Source organism: Myotis nattereri, assembly GCF_964212035.1.
Source record: "Myotis nattereri genome assembly, chromosome: 18".
Classification (NCBI taxonomy): domain Eukaryota; kingdom Metazoa; phylum Chordata; class Mammalia; order Chiroptera; family Vespertilionidae; genus Myotis; species Myotis nattereri.
Genome location: NC_138093.1, coordinates 35,475,395 through 35,497,278, shown reverse-complemented (window position 1 = coordinate 35,497,278; position 21,884 = coordinate 35,475,395). Strand labels below are relative to the sequence as shown.

Sequence of the window (21,884 nt, the reverse complement as noted above, 5' to 3'; positions counted from 1 at the left end):
TTTACTTATCTTTGCCATTGTGAGAGTCAGCAAGTGATAATTCATTGTCTCGCTTCATTTTTAAGATATTTTTATTGATTTCAGAGAGGAAGGGAGAGGGAGGGAGAGAGATAGAAACATCATCGATGAGAGAGAATCATGGATCGGCTGCCTCCTGAATGCTCCCTAGTGGGGGGTCGAGCCTGCGACCCAGGCATGTGCCCTTGACCGAAATCGAACCCGGGACCCCTCGGTCTGCAGTCCGACGCTCTATCCACTGAGCAAAACCGGCCAGGGCTGTATTACTTCATTTTTAAATGGAACTAACTTGAAATTTTACTTTAAGTCGTGATAAAATACACATAACATGTACCATCCTGACAATTTGTAAGTGTCCGGCTCAGTGGTACTCCGTACATCCGCATTGTGGTGGTACCATCGCCCCATCCATCTCCCAAACTCATCTGACAAAACTGAAACTCTGTACCCATCGAACACTAACTGCTCACTCCTCCACCCACGGCTGCTGGACCGGCCACACTACTTTCTGTCCCTGCTCTGGGGACCTCAGAGAAGTGGGGTCACACAGCATTTGCCATTGTGCGACCGGCTTATCTCCCGTAACACGATGTCCCCAAGGGTCATCCGTGCTGTAGCGTGTGTCAGTCAGAATTTCCTTACCTTTGAAGGAATATTCCACTGGATGCACATACTACATTTTGTTTGTCTAATCATCTGCGGATGGACACGTGGGTTGCTTCTACCGTCTCACTGTTGTGAATAAGCTTCTATGAACACGGGGGAACCAATATCTCTTTGAGACTCTGCTGTCAATACTTTGGATATGTACCCACCGGTGGGATTGAGGAGCAAGTGGTAGTTCTATTTTTAATTTTTTAAAAAAATATATTTTATTGATTTTTTTACAGAGAGGAAGGGAGAGGGATAGAGAGTTAGAAACATCGATAAGAGAGAAACATCGATCAGCTGCCTCCTGCACACGCCCTACTGGGTATGTGCCCGCAACCCAGGTACATGCCCTTGACCGGAATCGAACCCGAAACCCTTGAGTCCGCAGGCCGATGCTTTATCCACTGAGCCAAACCGGTTAGGGCTATTTTTAATTTTTTGAGGAACCAGCATACCGCATTTCATAGCAGGCGCTCCATCTTACATTCCCACCAGCAGGGTACAAGGGCTTCATGTCTTCCCATCCTCACCAACACTTGGTATTTTTGTTTTTTTAAAATCTTTTATTATTTATTATTATTTTAAAAATCCTCACCCGAGGAATGTTTATTGATTTTAGAGAGGGGAAGAGAGAGAGGAAGAAACATCAATGTGAGATAGAAACACCGATCGCCTGCCTCCCTCACGTGCCCCGACAGGGGATCGAACCCGCAACCGTTCTGGTGTACAGGACAACGCTCCAACCAATGGAGCACCTGGCCGGGGCTGCTTTGTTTTTGACAACATCCATCTTAGTGGGTGTGAGACGGTACCACGGTGGCTTTGGCTTGCCTCTCCCTAATGGTTGGTGAGGGATGGTGAGCATCTTTTCACGTGCTTGCTGGTCATGTGTATATCTTCTTTGTAGACGTGTCTATTTAAGTCCTTTGCCATTTAAAAACCAGGTAGTTGTTGTTGAGTTGTAGGAGTTCTTTATATATTCTGGATATAACCCCCTATCGGATATATACTTTGCAAATATTTTCTCCCATTTCGTAGATTGTCTTTTTTACTCTGCTGATTGCGTTCTTTGATGCCCAGAGGTTCTTAATTTTGATACAGTTCAATTTATATCATTTTTCTTTAGTTGCTTATATGTTTGTATCATATCCCAGAAATCGTCAAATCCAGTGTCATGAAGCGTTTCTCCTATGTTTTCTTCTAAGAGTTTTATAGTTTTAGCTCTCACTTTGAGCTAAAGTGAACGACTCTTTTGCCTGTGGATACTCAGGTTTCCTGACATCATTTGTTGAAAAGACAGCCTTTTCCCACAGAATGGCCTTGACGCCCTTGTTAAGAATCATTTGGTGCTTTACGTCGGGGTTCATTTCTGGGCTTCCTATGATATTCATTGGTCTGTCTGTCTGTCTTTATGCCAGTTCCACACTGTTTTGGTTATTGGAGCTTTGTAATAAGGTGTGGGGTTTTTTTTGTTGCTGTTGTTGTTAATCCTCACCTGAGGATATTTTTTCCATTGTGTGTGTGTTTTTTTAAGAGAGAGTAGAAGGGAGGGAGAGAGAGAGAAACATCGAGTGAGAGAGATTCCCACACACGCCCTGACCAGGACCGGGGATTGAACCTGCAACCCAGGTACATGCCCTTGACTGGGAGTCAAACCCGAGACCCTTCAGTGCACGGGCCGACTCTCTAACCACTGAGCACACTGGTCAGGGCTGTAATAAGTTTTGAAATGAGTACGTGTGAAACCTCCAACTTTGTTCTTCCTTTTCAAGATTAATTTGGCTATTCGCTATCCCTTGAGATTCCAAATGAATTTTAACATTGATTTTTCTATTTCTGCAAGAAACACCATTGGGATTTTGATAGAGATGGCATTGAATTTGTAGATTGCTTTGTGCAGTACTGACATCTTAACAATATTAAATCTTCCAATCCATGAACACAGGATGTCTTTCTATTTATTTGTGTCTTTTACAACATTTTCAGCAACGATTTGTAGTTTTCAGTGTACAGGCGTCCCTCATTTTATTGTGCTTTGTTTTACTGTGCTTTATAGATTTTTTTTTTAAATTGAAGGCAAGACCTCCACCAGCACAAAGGTTACGACTTGCTTTATTGCAAAGGTTTGGAATCAAACCCTCAACCAGACAGACCTCAGAGGGTTAGGACCAGTTCCAAAGGGCTCCTTCAAAAGATCTTTTTTCAAAGATTGAGATGAGATTTATCATTCAAATGATAAACCGCCCTCAATTTATCATCCAGAGAAGTGCCAGTCTTGCTGGTCTCCCTTTCGGCAGAGCCGGATTCTGTTAGGGCCCAGCGCCACCACCGGATCTGTCAGCGGAATGTCCATCTGCCCAGAATCCAGCCGGACTGATGGCCGGTTCCGCCTGCTTCTGACAGCCCCCGGTCTATCTGGGCTTGTTTCCTACGCCCCCCTCTCAGCAATGCCTGTCTGAATCCCACCTCCATGGGCCATGGCGAAGGCTGTGTTCTGTCCTTCCCTGGTGTGTGATGTCTCTGTCCTTGAGAGGGGCTAGAAGGGCCTCTGCTTTGCCACGATGGTTGCCACGATGGTTTTAGGAAGACCACAGCCCTGTTCTTTTATCCGAACGGCCAAGGCATTTACGTTTTCATGCCGGTTATAAAAACATCTGGTCTCAGCTTACACCTGCCACAAAAACACGCCATTGGTTCCGGCTCTGACAACCACCCTGCGCTTCTATCTCCCCCAGGGGGATGTATTTGGTGTGGAAACACAATGTGAATATTTTACTAGGTTTTCCTTTTGTTTTGTTAAAACATCCATGTGTTCATCCTGTAAACACCTAAGAACAGCCTCTTATTAATTTCGTGGAAACCGCCCAAGTTTCCCAGATTCACACCCTCCCACATCATACTTTCTTCCCCTGCAGCGATGCGCTGGTTTACATAGCGACTGCTTTCCTAACCTGTCCCCCACGATTCCTGAAGGACCGGTGCCACCCCCCAGCTCCCGCCACGGGCAGCCTTCCTCACGGGCCGCGTGGTGCCCCCGTGTTCAGGGGGACACTGCACCGCGGACACAGACCTCACGGAAAAGGGTCGGGAGCTGTTCTCTGGCTCAGGCCTCAGACCTCCCTCCGTCTCTCCTGCAGCCGCTTAGCAATTTCAGCTCAGTTACCATCTGGGGCCGCTCCTGAGGTTGCGGGGACACGAGCATGGCCGAGGGCGGGGCTGTGGGGGGCATGTCACCAGGAGTGACAGAAGTGTCCGCCCCCCTACGGGATCCAGACAGAGGGGCAGCGCGCCCCCTGCCGGAGGAAAGGACCAGGGGAGGCTCCCGCAACTTCAGGGAGGCCTGGCTCTCCAGGGCATCACCTAGCAGTGGTTCTCAACCTGTGGGTCGCGAACAATGAAACTACATCCTGCAGATCCGATATTTACATTACGATTCATAACAGTAGCAACATTACAGTTATGAAGTAGCAACGAAAATAATGTTATGGTTGGGGGTCACCACAACATGAGAAACTGTATTAAAGGGTCGCGGCATTAGGAAGGCTGAGAACCACTGAGTCCTAATGAGAAGCAGGGACCACCCAGCCCCCAGAGATAGACCAGCTTCAGGTGTCCCTGTCGTGGCAGGCTGATACCTGCCTTAATCCTCACCTGCAGATATTTTTCCATTGAATTTTGGAGAGAGTGGAAGGGAGGGCGAGAGACAGAGAGAGAGACACATCAATTGGTTGCCTCCCACACACGCCCCGACCAGGGCCGGAGATCGAGCCTGCAACTGAAGTACATGGCCTTGACTGGAATCACACCCAGGACCCCTTGGTCCACGGGCTGATGCTCTAGCCACTGAGCTAAACCAGCTAGGGCATGGCTGCCCTCTTCAGCAACCACCCCAACCTGCAGCTCCAGAGGGCTGCCAAGAGGAGCCCACGGCCTGCAAGGTTGCAGACGAGCTGGGCTGCCCCCACCCCCGCCCATAGCTCGCACTCACTGACGCCCAGGGCAAGGTCCTTGCTGCTCCTGGAAGGGAAGTAGTGTCTCCTGAAGCAGGTGGAAGGTCCTTCTGGCCCAAGGCTGGGCTGGGAGCCAGGGAACACTATTCATTTCTCACGCCTCTCTCTCTCTCTCTCTCTCTCTCTCTCTCTCTCTCTCTCTCTCTCCATTCACAAAAGTACGGAAAAGTTGCAAGTACAATACAACAACATTTTCCCCCTGAATCATCTGAGAGTAGCTGCCACGGGCTCTCTCATCACCCCTGGAGACTTCCGTGTGGTTTTCCTTTACCAGGACACAACCGTCAGAGCCAAGGCATTAACACGGGCACATTGCTACCCCCTAAAGTGAGGCCACATTTACCTTTCATCAGTTGTTAGCATTTTTAACTAAAGGATCCAGTTCGGAGCCATGTGTGGCATTTGGTTTTATGTCTGTCATGTCTGGAATAGGACCCCAGTCTTTCCTTGACATGACGTTGACACTTTTGAAGATTTGGGTCAGTTATCTGGTATTGGTTCTGCAGAAATATCAACAAGATGGGATGCTGTGTTCTTCTCAATGTGGCCTATTACTGATGATGTTTCTTTTTTCTTTTTTAAAAACATGTTTTTATTGATTTTTTGGAGAGAGAGGAAGGGAGAGAGCGAAACATCAATGTGAGGAAACAACACTGATCCATTGCCTCCTGTACGCAACAACCTGGGCATGTGCCTTGACCGCGGGAATCGAACCGGTAACCTTTTGGTGCCTAGGATGATGCTCACTGGCCAGGGCAGATGATGTTTCTCTGACCCCGTGATTAAGGTGGTGTCTGCCAGGGTCCTCCACTATTCTGTTCCTCTCCACTCCCTACCTGATGCTGCCTTGGCACCAGGCCAGCCTCAGGTGAGCCTCCTTCCACCCGGCGAGGGTTCTGACACCTGCTCTGGGCACCACCTCCCTTTCTACCTAACGGCTTTAGGACGGAATTGTTCAGGAAGAGGAAGGGGAAAATGGGGAGAGAAAGAGCCTCCTTCACTGTTCAAAGTGACCAATAGTGATGAACAGTAACAACCACTCACGCTAACCAGCGCACGGTGCCAGGCACAGTCCAAGCACTTTAAGTCTTGTGAACGCATCTAATTTTCACAGCTGCCTCTGAGGTAGGGACGCTGTTAGCCACACTTCACACACAGAACGGAAACACTCAGAGTTGGCATCACTGGCCCAGGGGCGCCCAGCAGCTGGCAGACCAGGGTTTGATCCCAGTAGCCTGGCATCTGGCTCCAGAAAAAGTGCCTTTCATCAACCCAGCCCATCCACTGCCACCCCTGCCCACCCCCAGGCCTCCTCCAGAGAAATTGTTCTGGCTTTGGCCACCTGTGATGTCCGGGTTCCCAAATCCAACGGGCAGGGATCAGTCCTCACCTTAGCAGCTGGCTACTCCCTTCTTGAAGTGGCCTTTCTGCTGATCCCATGGTGGCCTGTTGCTGGTTTTCACCCCGCTGTCTGACCACGCTTCCCCAGGCTCCTTGGCCAGCTCCTCCCACTTCTCTCTCTTCCTCTTGGGATTCTAATGGCTCAGGGCTTTGGCTCAAGTTCACGTCTCATTCTCTTTTCTCGCATATTCCCATGTCTGGAAATATCACTTGTGTGCTAACAATGTTGATATTGGCCTTTCATATATTACTTTTATTACTACTTATTTAGCCCAAGTAAATGAATGAATGAATAAATAAATAAATAAATAAATAAATAAATAAATAAAGATGAGTTTGAGCTTCCAAACTCATGTGCAGCTGCCTACATAGCAAATCTGCGTGGTTCTCTCTCTTCAAGGCTTATTGGACTCAACAGGTCCAAACTGAGCTATTGATCTTCTTTCCATAAACTTGAGCCTCTCTTGGTTTTCCTCAAATGAATACAAATGTCACCACCACCCAATGGGCAGCTTGGAGCCACCACTGAGCCTCCTCACTACACCCTCAGTCACTACTCCCTTTTTTAAAGTTTTTATTGAGAGAGAGAGAGAGAGAGAGAGAGAGAGAGAGAGAGAGAGAGATGAAGGGAGAGGGATAGAGAGATAGAAACATTAATGATAGAGAAACATCATCGATTGGTTGCCTACTGCACACCCCCTACTGGGGATGGAGCCCGCAACCCGGGCATGTGCCCTGACCAGGAATTGAACTGGTGACCTGACGTTTGGTGCACAGAATGACACCCAACCAACCCAGCCACACCAGCCAGGCTGTTTCTCTCCACTCTTACTACCGAATTCCAAGCCACCCTCATGTCTGTTCTGGACCCGCCAGCACTCTCCCGCTAGTCTCTGCGTCACTCCTGCCTCCCTCATGTCCCTCCTCCACACGGTGGTCAGGGATCTTGGAGAACATACCATCCAATCCTATTCCCCGCTTCCCCCTGGGCTGAGACGAAACACCCATTTCCTTGGCTCACGGCCCTGCATGGAGTGGCCCAGGACTGCTGGTCCAGCTTCATCTCCTGCCCCTGCCCCCTCGCCCGCCACACTCCAACCACACCTGGTTCCCAGGACGAGCCTCCTGCCGCCGGGCCTGCGAACACACAGGTTCCTCCCACTGGTACTCATCCTTCAGGTCTCAACGCCAATGCCAGCTCCTCAGGAGACCTGTTCCGCTCTCCATTCCCGACCTCAATCTGGTTCCCTCATGGCTTTCTTTCTTAAAATTCAGCATGTTCTTCATAAACCTTAGCACATTTTGGTTTAATAAAATGTTGGCTTGCCACTGGGCTCAGCCCTCTTCTCTCTCTAGTTTTAGAAATATGAAGGCCAGTTGTTCTCCACTGGAAGGGGCGGTTTGTTTCTCAGAGGACATTGGGAATGTCTGGAAACTTTTTTTTTTAAATCCACACCTGAGGCTATGTTTCCACTGATTTGAGAGAGAGAGACATTGGTCAGCTGCCTTCCATACATGCCCCAACCGGAAGTCGAACCTGCAACCTAGATATGTGCCCTGACTGGGAACTGAACCCGCGACGAGACGATGCCCAGCCACCAGAGTCATCCGGCCAGGCTAGAGACAGTTTTGATGGTCACAACTGGGAATGTGAGTGTAATCCTGGCATCCAGTGTGTAGAGGCCAAAGATGCTGCTAGCATCCTACAATGCCCAGGGCAGGGAACACAACCAACTTACCCTGCCCCCGAATGTCAGTGGTGGGGAGGCTGGGAAACTGCCCTGATGATCTCATGGAGTCCTTTGCCTTTAAATGTCATCTATATGTGGGCAGCTCCAGAATTCCCCTCTCTGTCCCAGACTCATATACCTGGCTACCCACTTGACATCTCACCTGGATGCCTAATACCAGCCCATCAGACTCAACATGCCCGCTTCCCCCTACTCACACCTTCTAGCTGCTCAACATGCCCGCTTCCCCCTACTCACACCTTCTAGCTGCTCAACATGCCCGCTCCCCCCTACTCACACCTTCTAGTTGCTCAGGTTAAAATATTCCTGACTTTTTTGTTTCACACTCTGCATCCAACCCATCAGCGAATCCTTTCAGCAGTTTCCTCAAAACAGACCCAGCATCGGTCCCTACCCACCAGGTCGCTGCTGCCACCTTGGCCTCCTCCAGCAGCTCCTGCTCCCCCACTCTAGCCTGTGAGTGGGGGATAAGTATGCTCACTCACTGTTGTGTACTCTATGCCCAGCACAGTGCGTGGCACAAGAGACACATCTGCTCCGTGAATGAATGAGTGCTACCTCCAGGTCACAGATGAGACATCGGGGATCAGAGGCTTTAAGTAACTCCCCCGAATGAAACTCATGGAACCAGTTCCCACGCCTCCCAGACCCGCAGACTACTCCACTGCTCACTCCAAAGAGAGGGAGAGATGGTTTAGGAGTGAGGATATGGGGGTTTGGGGAGCGGCGTTGAGTTTATTTTCTGGTAGGAAGGGACCCAGGGCCATAGGGGCCCCAGGAGAGTTTTGGGGGAAAGATGTCTGAATGGGCAACGGCCTCCTGGGTCCACCTCTGCAGCACCCCAGGTTTAAGGGCCCCGAATGGAAAGGCACCAGCTGGAACCTACCAGCTCCCCCAACACCAGCCTTGGCTTCCTGGGGGCCTGGAGCCACTCCCCAGCCCCTGGCAGCTGAGGAGCCACACCTGGCCATGGCCCTGCTGCGTGGAAGATGCCAACACGGCAGCTCCGGGCCACTGGCTCCAGAGGTCGCCTCACAGACTTCCCACAAAGAGATCCCAGCTGCGAGGGGCACCTCGGCCCCCACCTCGCCTAGACACCCCGCTCCAGCCCAGCCCCCCACAGCAGGGCCCCCCACACTCACTCTGCCATTCGGTGATGGAGATCATGCCGCAGGCTGCCTGGGGGGCGCCCTGGGTTCAAGCTGGCCGGGGCGAGGAGTACCGAGATCCAAGCTTGTACATGCTCAAGGGAAGCTGACCCTTGGTAAGTTGTGAAAGGAGCCTCCGGTAAATCATTAACTCTCCACACACACACACTCACACACACACACACTCTCTCACACACACACACACACACACACTCACACACACACACACAAATGGCTGTTGAAAGTCACAGGCTCCCTTCCCCTGGCTCCTCCCAGGGGCACTGTCCCTCCACGGGCTGGCCCCCTGAAGCATCTCATATCCCACCTGACTTATAGGGTCCCCTCTCCCCCCACCTCCCTGCCTTCAGGTCGAGTTCAGCGCCTTGTACTCCTCAGCACAGCATGGACTGTACATAAAAGAACAGAGACCAAGGAGTGCCCAGGCTCCTGCCTGGGTTTGGAGTGTGTAGGGGAAGAGCTGGCATCTGTGTTTCCCTTTGGAAAAGTATGAATTTCATCTTGTATACCGTTGGCTTGTTTTGCACTTAGTACCCAGGCTATACCCTAGGGGGCGCCAAGCAACTGAGTAAAACCTGTTGCTGCTGGTCTCCTGGGAGTGCCAGACGGGAGTTAGACACAAGGGCTCCACCTCCTCTTCCCCAGCTTTGGACTGTGGGGTTGAGCTACCGTAGATAAAAGATGAATTTGACCTTGGGGGAGGGCTGGACTGTCGAGGAAGCCTGGTTCTAGTCTACCCAGCAGGTGAGCAGACACGGGTGCATCCTTTCCTCCCTCTGGGCCTGAAGAGAGAGGGGTGGGCAGCTCCAAACACCTTCCTCCCACTGTAGGGCAGTGGTCCTCAGCCCCGTGAGAGCCAGCATCCCTTTTAGAATGTCCCCTCTCCCCTGAAATGAAGTCCACAGATGACATGGCTGATCTACATACATCCTTTGTACAAATGCAAGTAAAGCTAGTTGTAACAAAGAGAAATAATGTATAATAAAACGCAATGTCTCTCAATATATAAATGCACAGGCAAGATTTACCGGAAGACATAAATGGCGTAGGCACATTGCTTGCACCTGCTTATAATAAACTAGGGGCCCGGTGCACGAAATTCGTGCACTGGGTGTGGGGGTGGGGTGGGGCGGAGTGTCCCTCAGCCCAGCCTGCCCCCTCTCACATACTGGGAGCCCTCAGGCGTTGACCCCCATCACCCTCCAATCACAGGATCGGCCCCTTGCCCAGGCCTGAGACCTCTGGCAGAGGCGTCAGGCCTGGGCAGGGGACCCTCATTTCCCCCCATCACTGGTTCTGCCCCCAGCCCCCTCCTATTGCTGGCTCTGCCCCTTGCCCAGGCCTGATGCCTTGGCCAGAGGCGTAGACCCCCATCACCCTCCGATCACCTGATCGGCCCCTTGCCCAGGCCTGACACCTCCACCAGAGGTGTCAGGCTTAGACAGGGGACCCCCATCTCCCCCGATCACTGGCTCTGGCCCCCGCCCAGGCCTGAGGCCTCTGGCCCAGGAATCATGCCTGGGCAGGGGACCCCCATCTCCCTCTGATCGCTTGCTCCACCCCCCGCCCAAGCCTGACACCTCTGGCCCAGGCTTCAGGCCTGGGCAAGGGGACCATCATATCCCCCCAATCCCCGGCTCTGACCCCCACCCAGGCCTGATGCCTCAGCCAGAGGAGTTGACCCTCATCACCCTCCGATCACCAATCACCAGATCGGCCCCTTGACCAGGCCTGAGGCCTCCGGCAGAGGTGTCAGGCCTGGGCAGGGGACCCCCAGCTCCCCGCGGTTGCACGCTCCGCCCCTGCCCAGGCCTAACGCCTCTGGCCTAGGCGTCCGGCCCAGGCGTCCGGCCCGGGCAGTGGGGACCTGCAGTGGCAGCAGGGGGCGCCGCGATCGTGGGCTTCGCTTTAGGCCCAGGCAAGGGACCCCTAGCTCCCGGGACTGCCAGCCTTGACCGTGCCCAGCTCCCATCGCTGGCTCCACCCCTACTTCCTGCTATCACTGGCCAGGGCGGCAAAGGCGCCTGATTCTCCGATCATGGCTGGGGGGCAGGACAAAGGCAGCCCCAGGGCCGCCTTTGCCCTGCCCCCCAGCTCTTAGCTCCCCCCTGGGTTTCCGATCACTGTCAGTGGCAGGGGGCTTCTTCCTGCTTTCCCTTTCGCCTCCCTGCATTGTGCCTACATATGCAAATTAGCCGCCATCTTGTTGGCAGTTAACTGCCAATCTTAGTTGGCAGTTAATTTGCATATAGCCCTGATTAGCCAATGAAAAGGGTATCGCTGTACGCCAATTACCATTTTTCTCTTTTATTAGTGTAGATAGATTCGAATTTACGGGATATAGAAGACTAGAGCCATTATGTAATTTAAAACAAACCCACAAGAGTAACAGGGAGTAAATACTAGAATAAAAATGAATGCTAGGTGGGTAAGAACAGGCCGGATGTCCTTGCATATAAAAAGAGAAAGAGGGATAAGACCTAAATTAAGTAGGACGAGAAAGCAAGGCAAGTGAGGGAGGGCCCCGTGGGGCAGAATGAAGCAGCGTGAATGCCCAGGCGCTGGCCTTCGCTCCCTGTGTGACGGCACGGAATGGGGAAATGGTGGCGTGTCACACACACACAGATCCGTCCTGAAATGCCACCATGTGTTCAGGTAAAATTCCATTTGGAGGATCTTCAAGGCCTTGGAGCTCACATATTTCCGATAGGTGATGGGAATAGAGGATGGATTGGAAAGAGAAATGGTGAGATAAGTGGTTCAAAGCAATTGCATGTGGAGCCCTGGGACAGTATGAGAGGAAGATAAAAAACCAACAGGCAACACCCCCAAACAGCTCCACAGGCAATCCCGACAACATAGGTGTGCATTCCTGGGCTGCAAACTCTTTAAAAATATAAAGGTTAGCGATAATAGGAAATAACTTCTAAAAACATTTATCCAAGAGATCCAAAGAGATCCCCCGCATTTCAAGTAACTTTGCTTTAACGCTGTTTGGTTCTCTCAGATCTCCTCTGTTAAATATTTATATTACATTCGGTGTCTATTCAGCAAGGCCCTCCTGCACTGGAGTCATTTCCAACCAAACATACAGGGCTGAAACGGTATAATGGATTGTGTAGGCAATGCAGGCGGTAGATTATTCAATAATTTTGAGACAACTTTATTCCATTTAATTTTCTGCTCCTTAATAAGCATCTCCTAACTTATTGAGCTATTCATGAAACTTATAAAAAGCTTAGAGGCTTATAAAAACTCTTCAGTACTGCTCTGAATTGCACGACTCATATGGAAGCTGTGTGGGCCCCCTGCACGTTATAAAGGCCTGCAGGACACAGGACCAAGACTTAGTGTGGAAATCTGCCTGTGCATTGCCGCCACTGAACGCCAGCAAGAGTTGTATCTCCTTAGAGACCCCCCCCAATTTCCAGGTGGTGTCGCCCTCATTGAAACCACGGTAAGTTGCCCTAGCCGGTTTGGCTCAGCGGATAGAGCGTCAGCCTGCGGACTGAAGGGTCCCAAGTTTGATTCTGGTCAAGGGCATATGCCCCGGTTGCAGGCTTGATCCCCAGTAGGGGACACGCAGGAGGCAGCTGATCAACGATTCTCTCTCATCATTGATGTTTCTCTCTCTCTCCCTTCCTCTCTGAAATCAATATAAATATATTTTTAAAAAGAAAAGAAACCACTGGTAAGTTAAGAGCTTAGGCCAGGGGTCCTCAAACTACGGCCCACGGGCCACATTCAAATACAAATATTTGTTCCCGTTTTGTTTTTTTACTTCAAAATAAGATATGTGCAGTGTGCATAGGAATTTGTCCATAGTTTTTTTTTTAAACTATAGTCCGGCCCTCCAACGGTCTGAGGGACAGTGAACTGGCCTTCCGTTTAAAAAGTTTGAGGACCCCTGGCTTAGGCTCTAGAGCACCCCGGGCCTCATTCCAGGTCCCCGAGACCTGGGCATTTTGTGTCCTTTCTGTGCCCCAGGTCCTTGGGTAACGACAGTACCTTTCACATAGAGCTATAACGAAGATCAGAGTAAATTCAGGCGATGGGCAGAGGACCGGGCACTGGCACACACTTCATGAGCCATTATTAGTCTTCTCGGATAGTTATAACAATTACTGTTGTCATTAATGTTTCTGCTATTAATACACTAACAAATACTGTTCCACGGAAGACTTCTCTCATCGGAACTCGTGGTTCTAAACTGCTCCCATGGGTGAGCAGACAGCAGCGTTGAATTCTCTCCCCACCATGGAGCTCACCTGTGAGCTCAGAACAAACTCTCCTGGATCTGGGCCCTCCTGGCTTGAGTCCCAGATGGCAGCACTGGGCACTGGAGCCGGACCCAGCATGGTGGCCCACTGCCCACCCTCCTGAGAGGAGCCCCTTCACGTGGGCAACCCCTGGGAGGAGGATGCAGGCCCTGGAAGGCTGGGGCTGGCCCTCAGCCTATGGCCTGGCTGCGTGGTCAAGGCCTGGGGGAGGGCCCTGGGCCTGGGCTGGAGGAGTCGAATTGGACAGGAGAAGGAGGGCTGAACGGCAGGAGCCCTGGTGACATCTTGCAGCAAAGGGGAGACCTCGGGAGACATTCTCCCTCTCCCCTCATCCCCGCAGGCAGCTGAGCGACCTCCACAGCAGCATCCTCCACCCCCGACATTTGTAAGTGACTTCAAACTTATTTTTTAATAGATGTATATTTTTATTGATTTCAGAGAGGAAGGGAGAGACAGAAACATCGCTGATGAGAGAGAATCATTGATGGGTTGCCTCCTGCACCCCCCACACTGGGGATCGAGCCTGGGCCCTGGGCCCTGACCAGGAATAGAACCGTGACTTCCTGGTTCATAGGTAGATAGATGCTCAATCACTGAGCCATGCAGGCCGGGCGCATTCAAACTTTCAGAGTGTTTTTCCTGTTTTCTCATTGGAACTTCCCAAGGGCTCTATAAGATGGTATTAATATCCCCATATCACAGATGAGGAAACTGAGACGCAAGGATCATCTTCATGGCCCTATAAGGAGCCGAGGAGGAGATGAGCCCGACATCATCTTCTCTGGGATCCGTCTCAGCGACGTGGGGCCAGTTCTTCTCTGGAGGCTGCGGGGTGGGAGGTGCAGGCGGCCTGGTTCCGCGGCGGCAGCAGGTGGAGGCCCGGCTCCTTCCTGGCACTGACACGCCCGCTTTAGGAATGAATGGCCGCGTAGTCAGAGCACCGCTCCCTCCGAAAGGGCCTTCTGCTAGTTGCTGCTTTACTTGACAGCCCCAGCCTGGCTCCATCCGAGGGCTGCGTGGGCCCCGAGGTGGGGCAGACAGGGACCTGTGGGCATCATCCCTGGAGAGGAACCGGCCTTGTTGGTGGGTACAGTGGTGCCCGTGGTGCTCCCATATGCCTCCTCCTCTCCACGCCGTGGGCTCTGGCCTGGGTGGGGCTGCAGATACCGAGGCAGCCCCGAAACGGACGAGTTCTCCACTACGCCTTCCCAGCCCTAAGGCCTCTGTCTTGAGTCTACATCTGGTCCCAATTCCCCCCGATTCACCAAGGATATCAGGGTCTATAGTGCTCCCCGGGATGCCACAAAGTCCCCAAAATAGTCACTTTATGTCGACTCTACTAGCCCTTTAGGGACGAGGACAGGTGTCCAGGATTCAAAATCAGCCATTAGAACCAGCCCACGGCAAAATCGGCAATTAGAGGAAGCTCGCCTTCCCGTCTCCTCTTTCTCAATTTTCTTCTCTTCCCTGAACCACCGACACCTCCCTCTCCCCCCAGACATCCAGTTGGGCCGGCCACAGTCCTGGGTTCATGTTCTCTCCCACCCCCCACCCCACAGAATTACAGGGCTTCTGGGCTCTGATTGTTCACAGAAAGATTTCAAACTGAGCAGCTTTCGTTCAGTCTTTCACACTGAGTGCCAATAAGCAATAAGCACCGAGTTCCTACCAAGAGAAATGGACCAGGCATTGAGGCTGGATGCAGAGAATTTGGGTGTCCTTTCTGGTAACATGCCCCCAGCCCCCCTGCCCAATCATATGCCTTCTTGTCCCTTACAGCAGAAATACAGAGAAAGGCTGAGAATGACTTTTCCCTACAGTCCTACCCTCAGCCTCGGAGACCCAATCAGGGGAGGTTCCAGGGCCCGGAGCGTCTGATGCCCCCGGTATACAGACCTAAGCACAAGCCTTGATGTGGGGTCGCCCGAGCCAAGAAGATGATGGTGTTGGCAGTGTAGCATCATCCCCGGGGCGCAGGGAGGTGGCACTCTCCCGTGAATTCTGGGATAGCTGCCTGGGAGGGAGGGGGAGATGCAGCTGGGGGCAGGGGGAGGGGGATGGCGGTCCATGTGCTTTGAACCCACTCTGCTCTTCGGGAAGGCCTGGCCCCAGACCCACCATAAATGGCCATGAACCCTGAGGCCAGCCACAGGCAGACATGGACACAGAGGGCAAGACACGCACCACTTGTACAAACCATTTTATTTCCGGCGTTGGCTTTATACAAACTTACAATATACAAATGCGGAGCTCACGGGGGCTCTTCAGCTGCTGAGCGCGGACCCCAACTCTAGCCTGTCGGGCAGGTGCCCCCTCCCAGGAGGGGCTTCGGCTAGAAAGGTGCCCAGGGGCTGCTACAGCTGCCGGTCCCCTGGCAGAGATGCTGTCTGTCTGTCTAACCTGAACTCTTCTAAGGTCACTTTTATGCTAAATAAAGACACTGAGATCAGACATTTCCTTGTACAGTTTATTGTCTAATACTAGCAAATCAGATTGGCCCCAATATGTGCATAAATAGATATATGTATATATATATATATATAGGTATGTATATTTCATATTTTCCCTTAGTTTTAAGAGCTTCCAGGTGGGGGTGCCTAAAGGGGAAAGGAATTGGGTTCCTCTTGCTATAGTCAGCCCTGCCCCAAGAACACGCCTCTCGCCAAGGCAGAGAGCAAGTGTGCACAGCTTGCAACCTCAGAAAAATCTTTAAAGTGACAGTAGCAATATCTGATTGCAGCCTCTCGGTTATTGATCAGGGAGGTCATGTGCTAATTGGGAAGGCTCTAGATCGGTAACCAGGAGTGTACCCAGGTGGGTGTCTCAGCCCTGGAACCCCATCTGGGGCCCATCCATCCACAGCCAGATGTGCAAGGCTGGACGCAGGGGCCGGTAAGTGGTCAGCTGGCAGGTCAGGCTTCCAATGCTGGCCGGGAGCTCTGCGCCAGGTCCCAAACCCCGGATTCCAGACCTGGACAAAAGACTCCCATCCTGCCCAGATCCTTACAAGGCAAGAGCCCTTTGCCCACTTCCAGTGGACAAGCAGTTTGGAAGACTGAGCTGCCTCAGTCGGCACCCCAGGGGCAGCGGCTCCTGGCAAGGCTGAGCTGCTACATTGTCCGTGGGACCCTCCTCAGCCCAGCAGCGGACTCCGCAGTCTGGATGCCAGACCGAGGTGCCAGGCCCTTAGGAACAGCCCCCAGAAGGAAGGTCACAGAGTAAAACAGGTGCCATCAACGCGACTCAGAGCAGAGAGAGGCCACGTGAAAAGGAGTGTGGGAAGTTGTCCAGGGAACTCAAACACGTCTGCGCCGAAGGGCCAGGGATCCCAGACCACTTCCTTTGGCCTTTGCACCATATCCTGGGTCCGTCAAGGGACAGACTGACATTCATGTTTGGCACAGGCGGCTACGAAACTGCCTGCCCCCTGCAGCAGGTGATGAGGGAGGTCTGGGAGCACATCGCTGGGAGGGGCCTGCGTGGGTGCCCCTGTGCACACACGTAAACGCTTTCTTCCATAGGATTCATACCCGAGAACTCTACCAGGTCAAGAGTGGTCAGTGTAACCAAACCCTCAGACCAGGACTTCCGAGAGCACGTCCTGCCCTGGGGAGATGCTCTGGGGTGAGCTCTGGGGACCAGCCCTCTGCAGACCAGGGCAGTGGGAGGGAGGGGGCAGCTGGGGGAGGCGGGCGGGGTGGAGGCTGGACCTAGAGGCAGTCACCCCAGTCTCCTCCCGTTGTTGGCCAGTTCCATTTAGACATTGCACATTTGAAAATAGATTTGCTTTCATAATAAAAGCGTAAAATAGATCCGTCTTAAAATAAGTCTTTCTCTCCCCTTCTTTGGATCCAAGGCATGGGGTATAGCCGCGACATGCTAGGAATGGCATGGAGAGTAAAGGAGAGAAGACAGGCCTGGGCAGGAGTTGTAGGCAAGGATCCGACACCCAAACCAATATGTATCTTACATATAAACCTATCATATGTATAATCTTCATAAAACATATATTAAGGCATGTAAAGCAACATAAAGGGCCAGCTTTATGGAATAGGAGGTGAGAGAGGTGACAGACGAGCAGACATTGATCCTTGGTATTTTCCATGTATTTCTTAAAAATATCACTTTAAAAAAAGGAGAGACAGATAAAGGAAGGGGAAGGCATGGAAGGCCCTAAAAAATCTGTGTCTCGTGGATGGAGAAAGGTTCGGGAACGAGGAAGAGCTGGGAGCCAACCCCACCTGCCAGTCTGTGGGGGAGAAAGGACCGTTTGGGATGCTTGAGCTGCGCTAACGATGGGAAATGTAGCCAAAAACCTGCCACAAGTGAAGACAAGTGGAACCCCCCAGTCTGTAACCCCTCAGAAGCGACTGTCCTGAGCACCTAGGATAGTGCCTGGTACATAAACGGTGCTCGATAAATATTTGTTGAATGAGTTGTCACCTTTACTTGCATATGAACCAGTAACTGCCCCAGCCGTGAAGGAGTGAAGAACTGGGGGGAGATAAAGGAGTTGTTCTTAGGGCGGCTGAAGGTCAGGCTGGAGTCTCAGGCAGCAGCTCTTGCAAAGAGGGGGCCTAGGAGCCAGACTGTCCAGCCGCACTCTCTCTCCTCCCTCCTTCTGGCTACATTCATCTCATGGTGGGCGGGGCAGAGGAAGAATGAGTTTGCTTCTGTCCCTCCCGCACTGGCCTCCCTGTCAGGTGGATCCCGAAAGAGTCAGCCAGAGGGAGTCCTTGGTACAGCCTCCACGGGTCCTCGTCTGGGGGGCCGGGGTGTGCGGCGGGGTCCTGGCATCTGGCCTCCCAGCTGAAGGCTCATTCCCTCTCCCCAGGCACACTGGCAGCTGGCCCACAGCAAATGCCAGAAAATGCCGCCAAAATGGTGAGGAGAGGTCCCAAGGCTGACCACACCCTGCACAAGACAGATCCTTCTCTCTGCCCCCCCAGCCCAGTACTGGAGGCAGACACCAGGCCCAGGCCTACACAGGGCCCTGTGTGTCCCGGACTGTCCTACCCAGCCCCCTCATCCCCCCCCGCGCCCCCGGCCCCATGCCAAGCACTTCAGCTGAAGGCCACCATGTGCTCACTGGTGGGGCCTCCTGGGGCCTCGGCATCGGCCTGGGGACACGGTGGGAAGGGCCAAGCCGACAGTGTGGCACGGGACTTGGCACCACGCTAAGGCTCACCCGGGAAACCATTCCCATCCTCTCTCCATCTCTGTCCTCTTACTTGCAAATGAGCCCTGCCGCTTCTTTCCCTTCCTTTCCTAGGACCTCCCTTCCTTCTCCTCCCCCTTCCCAACCTCCCCAGACACTGCCCAGACCTGCTCTCTATCCCAGCCTGCCCCGGCCCCCGGGGAGCCAAGGTGCCTCGCCCCATCTCTTGTCATCTTGTCTTTGGCTCGGACAGGGTGGTTAGTCTCCACGGGACCGCAAAGGGCACCCATAGCAGGGATCACAGCCCCAAGCACAGCGGGGGCCATGGGGGGCGGTAAGGGCTGACGGGGAGGGGATGATGGCAGGTGCTGTCCTGGTGTCAAGGAGGGTGGGAAGAGGCAGAGTGCCCCTCTGCTCCTCACCTCTCGTCCTAACCTAAGATGGTCCAGAGCATCTTCCCCACCAGGGCGTCTTCTTCATCAGGGAATGTTCCAGTAGGACCATCACACCCCAGCCATCAGGCCTGGGCGCCCTGTGACTTGGGCATCAGACAGGATGCTTTCTGCTCTGTCTCAGGCCCAGGCTCAGGACCGGAGGGACCTGTCTGAGCAGCGAGGGCTTTGGGGCCGAAGCATCCGTGCTCTGTTCTCCGCTAGGCAGCAGCCTGGCCCTCAGCCTGGCTCTTCGCAGTTTTCCCAGGAGAGCAGGGGGCTGGGCCGGGGAGGGGCCGGGGCCTCGCGGAGGGCTTCAGAAGGTGGCTCTGTGGAGCTTCGCGGCGGTGGCCTCCGCCAGGGCTTGCACTGAAGAAGAGGGACATCGGTGAGAAAGGGGCCGCACAGGGCAGACTCCAGACACTTCTCCCAGGAGCGAGACTCTGGTCAGACCTTGAGGGACGGCCCCTCCCTCACCCCGAGAAGGAGAAACAGACCGCAGTCAAGTGCTCTCCGCTCACCTGGCAGTGGGCGCCCTGAGCTGGGGGGAAGGACGGGCACGGCCTTTGGCTAGAGAGCCTGGTGTTACTTTAATTTACAGTGAGGTCTGGGATCAGTAAGATCTGGGCGAAACGGCTTCTGGGGGCTCCTGAGGCTGGGACCTCACAGGAGCTACAGGGGAGGGGGTCTGGGAAGTCCCCTCCGGACAGTGAACGAGGGAGGCCCCAGCTCTGTTCCATCTGCTTCCGGAGAAGCAAAGCCCATGGCATTGGCGTGGCAGCTCCAAGCAGCTGCCCTGCCAGCCGGCCCCAGTCCAGCACGGGCACCGGGACCCAGCACGGGGACGCTGGGCTCAAGCAGCGGGGTGGCGGGGGAGAGCGGCCAGGCACCGGGCGGAGGGGAGAAGCCATGCCGGAATGAGAGGGTGCAGATGGCTCAATGGGGGTGCGGGCAGGGGTCCCCCTCCCTGGGGTGGAGGAAATACAGTAGAAAAGTGCTTACGTCCGAGCTCAGACCCGCATGGCATGGCTGCTGTCGGTGCCCCGTGGGGATTCAGACGAGAGGGGGTTGGCTGGTGAAGTCGGGGAGGCAGGGGAGGTGGGAGGGCTTGGGGTGGCACATTGCACTGGAAACAGAAATGAACAGGGAGGTGAATGGGGGGGTGGGGGGGCGGGGAGCAGGCAGGTCTTGCCCCAGAGGGCAGAGAGCAGGGCAGGCGACAAGCAGAGAGAAGAGTGGAGCCTGGGGACCTGCCCAAGCTGAGGCAGAGTGGCCTATGAGGCGCTGGGGCGGAGAACATGGCCCTGGGGCAGACCTGGCCGAATCCAGGCTCTGCTGGGACCCAGTGTGGCTGCGGCTGGGGCCAGGCCTGGCCTCCGGGCCCAAGGCTCCCCTCCCACCAACAACGACAACGGGGAAGTTGGCACAAACCTCCATAATGTGCACAGGGAATGGGTGGCGCCTTTCTAGGGAGATAGCGCTCTGCTAATGATTAGCAGCACAGGAAAGTCACTAATCCAAACCACCGGCCCCCTCTTATGATGATCGAAGTGAGGTGGTCACCGTGTTAACTGATTCCTTTAAAACGGAGGCTTCTGAGAGGCTGAGAGCGAGTTCTGGTATCTGTGCTCTGCCCTAGCTGGTTTGGCTCAGTGGAAAGAGCGTTGGCCTGTGGACGGAAGGGTCCCAGGTTCGATTCCAGTCAAGGGCACATGCACACCTCCACACACATGTACCGAAGACACAGAGCAGGAAGTCGTGTCAGCCCACACACAGCACGGACTTTGTGCATGGGATGCAGCTAAACCGTATCCTTCCTTACTGCACACAACTCAGATCCGTACGCACACACACATACATGACTCAGCACACCTATAACTTCACATTCAAACGCATTCACAGATGCTTTCGAAACACACATTCCTATGCATGTCTGCATCGCGATGGTGAGCTCTATGGCAACCTCGGTTTCCAAAACAGTCAAAAACTCAAAAGCTAAGCAAGGACCATTTCAAGGAAGCCAAATGGATGTTACAATGTACATGCAGGGAGTTCTTCCAGTTACCCGGGGAGGCGCTCTTTCGAGTCCAGGGACCCTGAGTTACCCACGACTAGAAGGTGCTGACTGGCTGGGGTTCCAGCCCGTGGGAGAGTGAAAACAAGAAAATTAGAAAAGAAAGAGTAATTGAAGGACCCTTGACATCCATAAGAAGGCCCAACCAAAGAGAGAAAATCGTTGGCAGAAAGTAGACATAAATTTAAAAGTGTGACAGCTTGGGGCATTTAACGTAGTTACAAACAGGTCTGAACCATTTAGAACCCCTCAGGGCAACCCTTGACAGAGACCAGCTAAGTAAGACTATTTTTAATGACACTAAAGCAGTAAGAGCAAGCAAGACTAATTATGTCAAATAGAACCTTTTTAAAAAGGCAGAGAAATACTAAATATATATTAGAAATACAGCCATTGAAATAAAGCTCACATATGCAGCAGGTATGTACTGGACAGACGAGGTATTATAATTGTGCTCACAAGTCCTGCCACATCTGCATGCATCGATAGCCAGTCACACACACTCACATTCATGAGACCTCCCCCCATACCCCACGCAGACAGATGTTCACAAATATTGCAATATATACACCGTGCACAAAACATACACAAACGTTTTTATCATCCCCTGTTCTGCAAACAAAGCCAGTCACACATGAACACATGCATAAACGCTATCTCCACCCTGTATTGGGCCCCCTAGACACTTATACCTACACGCCGACAGCTCACCACATACACCTGTGCTCATACATAACCGGTCTCCGCACAACACCCGGAGACATTCTGCACACACGCACACACATACACACACACTCCTATATTTGTACTCAAACATTCCCTCCCCCACACACCGCACACTGGAATACACACAAATACATGCGCATCTACAAACAGTAGTGATTCAGACACTGTCCATGACCTCATACCATGCCCACGACCTGAAAACTGCCACGCCTTCCGCC

At 53.0% G+C, this 21,884-nt stretch overlaps 1 protein-coding gene across 1 annotated transcript in view; it reads right to left on the bottom strand.

Moving 5' to 3' along the window:
- The window catches only part of PLEKHA6 (pleckstrin homology domain containing A6), a 63,333-nt gene that overhangs the window by 6,393 nt on the left and 35,056 nt on the right, over positions 1-21,884 (bottom strand). The gene's annotated exons all lie outside the window — the stretch shown is intronic.